Here is an 8,006-nt window from a genome sequence, read left to right as displayed (position 1 = left end):
ACTGCGCTGTATTGTTCTATGTTCTATGTTCTAAAAGCACCCATGATTACACATCCTGCATCAACCTCCCCCTTCGAACTCCTTCCCGAAATCCGCAAACAGGACTGTCCAAGTGGATCCATTAATTCAGCCTGATCCAGGCAAAGCAAACTCATGTCTTCCTGTCTTGATACCACCCTCTTTCTCCTTGTTCTGTCCCTTCCCATCGATATTCCTGATTCTTCTGATACTTTACGTTGCAGAAACAAGCTCCATTTGGCGGACTCGAAATGTCTCATCTTTGAGATGTATGTCCAATCACTCTGCCCCTCTCTTCCCGAAACAGGAGACTCTGAGGGCTCTGAGTTTCTTGCTTGATCGGAATCCGTTGAATACGCGACTTCTTCCGCCTGTCTGAACTGGTTTTATCACTCAATCATGTTTTCTTCAACTTTTCTCACTTCTTACAAATAAAAGGTTTGGCCATGGGCACCTTTTTGGCCCCACGATGTCTGTATTGTATGTTATGAGAGCACTGCATGCACCTATTCTACTCACGTCCCCTCCAACAACTCAATTTCTGGTAAAGTGGTGACTGTATTGGTGACGTTTCATGTTTCTGTCTGGACTTAGAAACATGAATCGATTTTGTTTCCAATTTCGATTCCAAGTACTTTTATAGAGTTCATCTCCAAGGCCTCCATTCCCTTCCGAGACCCGTATGGCTCAAATTCAAGCGATACACTGAGGGGAGGCGCAGGTCTATGGTATAGGGCGAGGAGGATGCTCTGGGGCCTTGGTTTCAATCCACCATGGCAGAAGCTTTGCGCAAGTCGAGAAGACACAGCAAGGGTGAAGCACATCCAGAGTGGGAACTTGGAACCTGGAAATTTGGTGCAGTGAGGTAATTCGGAGCAGAATGGGAGAAGGTGCTTTTCCCCTACTGTTGTGTTCTTTCCATTTCTTCTGGCCTGTAACTTTTAGTCTGCAGGGAGAGAACCAGGGAGCATTTGAGACCCTGGGTGAGTTCTCCCAGTGAGCCAGAGAAGGCACAGCAGAGTGAGGCACAAATAAGTGTGAGTTTGGGAATTTGAAGCTAGGTGGGAATTCGAAGCTGGGTGGGGAGGACGTGCTTTTATCCCTGATAAGTGACTGGTAAGTAGTTTTTATTTTCATTGTCTAATTTATTTATTTCTCTTTCGTTTTTTTAAATTGTAGCTGTATAAGTTTACCTAGGGTTTAAGACATGGCAGGAGATCCCAGACCCTAGGAATGCGAGGACAGATAGGATGAATGCGTGGCTCGGGAGATGGTGCAACAGGGAGGGTTTCAAATTCCTGGGGCATTAGGACCTGTTCTGGGGAGGTGGGACAGTACAAACCGGATTGTCTGCACCAGGGGACTGGAACCGATGTCCTGGGGGGGGGGGGGGGGGGTGTTTGCTAGAGCTGTTGGGGAGGGTTTAAACTAATGTGGCAGGTGGATGGGAACAGATGCAGGAAGTTGGAATGTAGTAAATCAGGGATATAAGCAAAAGGAAGTAAAGGGGAAAGTACAAGGCAGAGAAGCCATAGTCAAAAATCAAAAAGGGCGACAGTACAAGGTACAGTGGCTATGGGGAGCTCAGTGAATAGGCCCAGTAATATTAAAAAGATTAAAACTGGAGAAGTTAAGATTCAAAACAGAGGTAAAAAAAACAACATGTGTACTTTACCTGAATGCTCGTGGTATTCGAAATAAAGTAAATGAGTTGATGGCGCAAATCATCGTGAATGACCATGATTTAGTGGCCATTATTGAAACATGGTTAAAGGATGGTCAAGACTGGGAGCTAAATATACGAGGGTATCAAACTATTCGGAATAACAGAGTGGATGGTAAGGGAGGTGGTGTAGCTCTGTGATTTAAAGATGACATCCGGGCAATAGGAAGGGATGACATAGGTGCTGTGGAGGATAAGGTTGAATCCATTTGGGTGTAGTAAGACGAAAAAGTCACTGACAGGAGTGGTCTATCGGCCACCAAATTGTAACGTTATGGTGGGGCAGGCAACAAACAAAGAAATAACTGATGCATGTAGAAATTGTACAGCAGTTATCATGGAGGATTTTAATCTACAGGTCGATTGAAGCATATAAAGTGGCAAAGATTGCTGGGAGATTAGAGGACTGGGAAATTTTTAGGGGGCAACAGAAAGCTACTAAAAAAGCTATAAAGAAGAGTAAGATAGAGTATGAGAGTAAACTTGCTCAGAATATAAAAACAGACAGTAAAAGTTTTAACAAATATATAAGACAGAAAAGAGTGGCTAAGGTAAATATTGGTCCTTCAGAGGATGAGAAGGGAGTTTTAATAATGGGAAATGAGGAAGTGGCTGAGGAACTGAACTAGTTTTTTGGGTCGGTCTTCACAGTGGAAGACACAAATAACATGCCAGCGACTGATAGAAATGAGGCTATGACAAGTGAGGACCTTGAGAGGATTGTTAGCACTAAGGAGGGAGTGATGGGCAAGCTAATGGGGCTAAAGGTAGACAAGTCTCCTCGCCCTGATGGAATGCATCCCAGTGCTAAAAGAGATGGCTATGGAAATTGCAGATGCACTAGTGATAATTTACCGAAATTCACTAGACTCTGGGGTGGTCCCGGTGGATTGGAAATTAGCAAACGTGACGCCACTGTTTAAAAAAGGAGGTAGGCAGAAAGCAGGAAATTATAGGCCAGTGAGTTTAAATTCGGTAATAGGGAAGATGCTGGAATCTATCATCAAGGAAGAAATTGCGAGGCATCTGGATAGAAATTGTCCCATTGGGCAGAGACAGCATGGGTTCGTAAAAGGCAGGTCATGGCTAACTAATTTAGTGGAATTTTTTGAGGACATTACCAGTGCAGTAGATAACGGGGAGCCGATGGATGTGGTATATCTGGATTTCCAGAAAGCCTTTGACAAGGTGCCACACAAAAGGTTGCTGCATAAGATAAAGATGCATGGCATTAAGGGTAAAGTAGTAGCATGGATAGAGGATTGGTTAATTAATAGAAAGCAAAGAGTTGGGATAAATGGGTGTTTCTCTGGTTGGCAATCAGTAGCTAGTGGTGTCCCTCAGGGATCCGTGTTGGGCCCACAATTGTTCACAATTTACATTGATGATTTAGAGTTGGGGACCAAGGGCAATGTGTCCAAGTTTGCAGATGACACTAAGATGAGTGGTAAAGCGAAAAGTGCAGAGGATACTGGAAGTCTGCAGAGGGATTTGGATAGGTTAAGTGAATGCGCTCGGGTCTGGCAGATGGAATACAATGTTGACAAATGTGAGGTTCTCCATTTTGGTAGGAATAACAGCAAACGGGATTATTATTTGAACGATAAAATATTAAAGCATGCCACTGTTCAGAGAGACTTTGGTGTGCTTGTGCATGAGTCACAGAAGGTTGGTTTACAAGTGCAACAGGTGATTAAGAAGGCAAATGGAATTTTGTCCTTCATTGCTAGAGGGATGGAGTTTAAGACTAGGGAGGTTATGTTGGAATTGTATAAGGTGTTAGTGCGGCCACACCTGGATTATTGTGTTCAGTTTTGGTCTCCTTACTTGAGAAAGGACGTACTGGCGCTGGAGGGTGTGCAGAGGAGATTCACTAGGTTAATCCCAGAGCTGAAGGGGTTGGATTATGAGGAGAGGTTGAGTAGACTGGGACTGTACTCTTTGGAATTTAGAAGGATGAGGGGGGATCTTATAGAAACATTTAATATTATGAAGGGAATAGATAGGATAGATGCGGGCAGGTTGTTTCCACTGGCGGGTGACAGCAGAACTAGTGGGCATAGCCTCAAAATAAGGGGAAGTAGATTTAGGACTGAGTTTAGGAGGAACTCCTCCACCCAAAGGGTTGTGAATCTATGGAATTCCTTGCCCAGTGAAGCAGTTGAGGCCCCTTCATTACATGTTTTTAAGGAAAAGATAGATAGTTTTTTGCAGAATAAAGGGATTAAGGGTTATGGTGTTCGGGCCGGAAAGTGGAGCTGAGTCCACAAAAGATCAGCCATTATCTAATTGAATGGCGGAGCAGGCTCTAGGGGCCAGATGGCCTACTCCTGCTCCTAGTTCTTATGTTCTTATGATTGGTTTAACCCGGTCGGTCAAGGCAACCTTGAGGAGGGGTTAGAGAATGTAACCGTGATAGTTTCCCAAAACAGTATGCAATGGAACCTACGAGGGAAAAAGCGGTCCTAGATCTTGTCCTGTGTAATGAGGCAGAATTGATTCATACAAATATATAAAACAAAAAAGGTGGCTAAGGTAAATATTGGTCCTTTAGTGGATGAGAAGCGAGTTTTAATAATGGGAGATGAGGAAATGGCTGAGGAACTGAAAAGGTTTTTTGGGTCGGTCTTCACAGTGGAAGACACAAATAACATGCCAGTGACATATAGAAATGAGGCAATGACAGATAGAGAAATACAGGACAGAACAGGCCATTCGGCCCACGATGTTACAACATAGAACATAGAACAATAAAGCACAGAACAGGCCTCTCGTCCCTCGATGTTGTGCCGAGCAATGATCACCTTACTCAAGTCAACGTATCCACCCTATACCAGAAACCCAACCCCCCCCCCCAACCTTATTTTTTAGGACAGTAAGGGCAATTTAGCATAGCCAATCCACCCAACCTCAACTGTGGGAGGAAACCGGAGCACCCGGAGAAAACCCACGCTGACACGGGAGAAAGTGCAGACTCCGCACAGACAGTGACCCGCCGGGAATCGAACCTGGGACCCTGGAGCTGTGAAGCATTGATGCTAACCACCATGCTACCGTGCTGCCCTTAAGAAGAAATTACTCTACACTCCATTATTCTACACTAATCCATGTACCTATCCAATAGCCGCTTGAAAGTCCCTAAGGTTTCCGACTCAACTACTTCCACAGGCAGTGCATTCCATGCCCCCACTACTTTCTGCGCAAAGAACCTACCTCTGACATCCCCCTATATCTTCCACCATTTACCTTAAATGTATGTCCCCTTATAATAAAGAACAAAGAAAATTACAGCTCAGGAACAGGCCCTTCGGACCTCCCAGCCTGCGCCGATCCAGATCCTCTATCTAAACTTGTCTCCTATTTTCCAAGGTCTACTTCCCTCTGTTCCCGCTCGTTCATATACCTGTCTAGATGCCTCTTAAATTATGCTATCGTGCCCGCCTCCACCACCTCCGCTGGTAAAGCGTTCCAGGCACCCACCACCCTCTGCGTAAAAGACTTTCCACGCACATCGCACTTAAACTTTCCCCCTCTCACTTTGAAATCGTGACCCCTTGTAAAAGCGAGCACTTTTCCAGGAGACACATCCGGAGTGAGACTCATACAGAGTGGGAGATTGAAACTTGGTAATTTGGTGCAGTGAGGTAAATCAGCAAAGGTAAGTGGAAAATCTAATTCTGCTGTTTTTCAGTTAAAAGTGCAGTGTGGAGTTTAGTGTCTGATTGGTTGAAGCGGCCCCCACCCTAATTGCTGAGAGGCAGTTATCTGTCAATCACCTGAGGCCTGTTGAGGCCTGTTTAGGGGCACATTGTATTATTCTCTTTGAAGGTAAGGTTTGTTTTGAGTCATCGGTTAGCTGAGGTCTGTATAAAAGACAGACAGAGAGCGCACACAGTAAGCGAGCACTTTTCCAGGAGACACATCCGGAGTGAGACTCATACAGAGTGGGAGATTGAAACTTGGTAATTTGGTGCAGTGAGGTAATTCGGTGCAGAGTGTGAGGAGGTGCTTTTTAACCCTGGTAAGTGACTGGTAAGTAGTCTCTCTTTTTCTTTTCATTGTCTAATTTATTTATTTTTATTTTGAAATTCTAGTTGTTTAAGTTGACCAAGGGTTTAAGACATGGCAGGAGATCCCAGACCCGCGTCATGCTCCTCGTGTGCGATGTGGGAGCTCAGGGATACGTCCACTGTCCCTGGCTCCTTCACGTGCAAGAAGTGTGTTCAGTTGCCGCTCTTGTTAGACCGCTTGACGGCTCTGGAGTTGCGGATGGACTCACTTTGGAGCATCCGCGATGCTGAGGAGGTTGCGGATAGCACGTTTAGCGAGTTGGTCACACCGCAGGTGAAGGTTACTGAGGGAGATAGAAAATGGGTGACCAAAAGAAAGAGCAAGAGTAGGAAGGCAGTGCAGGTGTCCCCTGCGGTCATCTACTTGCAAAACAGATATACCGCTTTGGATACTGTTGAGGAAGATGGCTCATCAGGGGAAGGCAGCAGCCAGGTTCATGGCACCGTGGCTGGCTCTGCTGCACAGCAGGGCAGGAAGAATAATGGCAGGGCTATAGTGATAGGGGACTCGATCGTAAGGGGAATAGAGAGGCGGTTCTGTGGACGCAATCGAGACTCCAGGATGGTATGTTGCCGCCCTGGTGCAAGGGTCAAGGATGTCTCGGAGCGGCTGCAGGACATTCTGGGGGGGGGGGGGGAGGGTGAACAGCCAGCTGTCGTGGTGCACATAGGCACCAACGATATAGGTAAAAAAAACGGGATGAGGTCCTACAAGCGGAATTCAGGGAGTTAGCAGTTAAACTATAATGTAGGACCTCAAAGGTAGTAATCGCAGGATTGCTACCAGTGCCACGAGCTAGTCAGAGTAGGAATGTCAGGATAGATAGGATGAATGCGTGGCTCGAGAGATGGTGCAAGAGGGAGGGATTCAAATTCCTGGGGCATTGGGACCGGTTCTGGGGGAGGTGGACAGTACAAACCGGACGGTGTGCACTTGGGCAGGACTGGAACCGATGTCCTAGGGGGGGGAGGGGTGTTTTCTAGAGCTGTTGGGGAGGGTTTAAACTAATGTGGCAGGGGATGGGAACCAATGCTGGAAGTTGGAAGGTAGTAAAACAGGGACAAAAACAAAAGGAAGTAAGGGGAAAAGTGCAAGGCAGAGAAGACATAGTCAGAAATCCATAAGGGCGACATTACAAGGTACAGTGACTGAGGGGAGCACAGTGAATAGGCCCAGTAATAACAAAATGAATAAAACTGGAGATGTTAAGATTCAAAACAGAGGTAAAAAAAACCAACATAAGTGTACTTTACCTGAATGCTCGTAGTATTCGGAATAAAATAAATGAGTTGGTGGCACAAATCATCGTAAATGACAATGATTTAGTGGCCATTACTGAAACATGGTTAACGGATGGTCACGACTGGGAGTTAAATATCCGAGGGTATCAAACTATTCGGAAGGACAGAGTGGATGGTAAGGGAGGTGGTGTTGGTCTGTTATTTAAGGATGACATCCGGGCAATAGTAAGGGATGACATCGGTGCTATGGAGGATAAGGTTGAATCCATTTGGCTGGAAATCAGGAATAGTAAGGCGAAAAAGTCACTGATAGGAGTAGTCTATCGGCCACCAAATAGTAACGAGATGGTGGGGCAGGCAATAAACAAAGAAATAACTGATGCATGTAGAAATGGTACAGCAGTTGTCATGGGGGATTTTAATCTACATGTCGATTGGTTTAACCAGGTCGGTCAAGGCAACCGTGAGGAGGAGTTTATAGAATGTATCCGCGATAGTTTCCTAGAACAGTATGTAATGGTACCTACGAGGGAACAAGCGGTCCTAGATATTGTCCTGTGTAATGAGACAGTATTGATTCATGATCTCATAGTTAGGGATCCTCTCGGAAGGAGCGATCACAATATGGTGGAATTTAAAATACAGATGGAGGGTGAGAAAGTAAAATCAATTACTAGTGTTTTGTGTTTAAACAAAGGAGATTACAAGGGGATGAGAGAAAAACTAGCTAAGGTAGACTGGGAGCTAAGACTTTATGGTGGAACAGTTGAGGAACAGTGGAGAACCTTCTAAGCGACTTTTCACAGTGCTCAGCAAAGGTTTATACCAATAAAAAGGAAGGACGGATGAAAGAGGGAAAATCGACCGTGGATATCGAAGAAAATGAGGGAGAGTATCAAATTGAAGGGAAAAGCATATAAAGTGGCAAAGATTGCTGGGAGATTAGAGGACTG

Source organism: Scyliorhinus canicula, unplaced genomic scaffold (genome assembly GCF_902713615.1).
Source record: "Scyliorhinus canicula unplaced genomic scaffold, sScyCan1.1, whole genome shotgun sequence".
In the NCBI taxonomy this organism is placed as follows: Eukaryota; Metazoa; Chordata; class Chondrichthyes; order Carcharhiniformes; family Scyliorhinidae; genus Scyliorhinus; species Scyliorhinus canicula.
Note: the sequence above shows the minus strand (reverse complement) of the source record.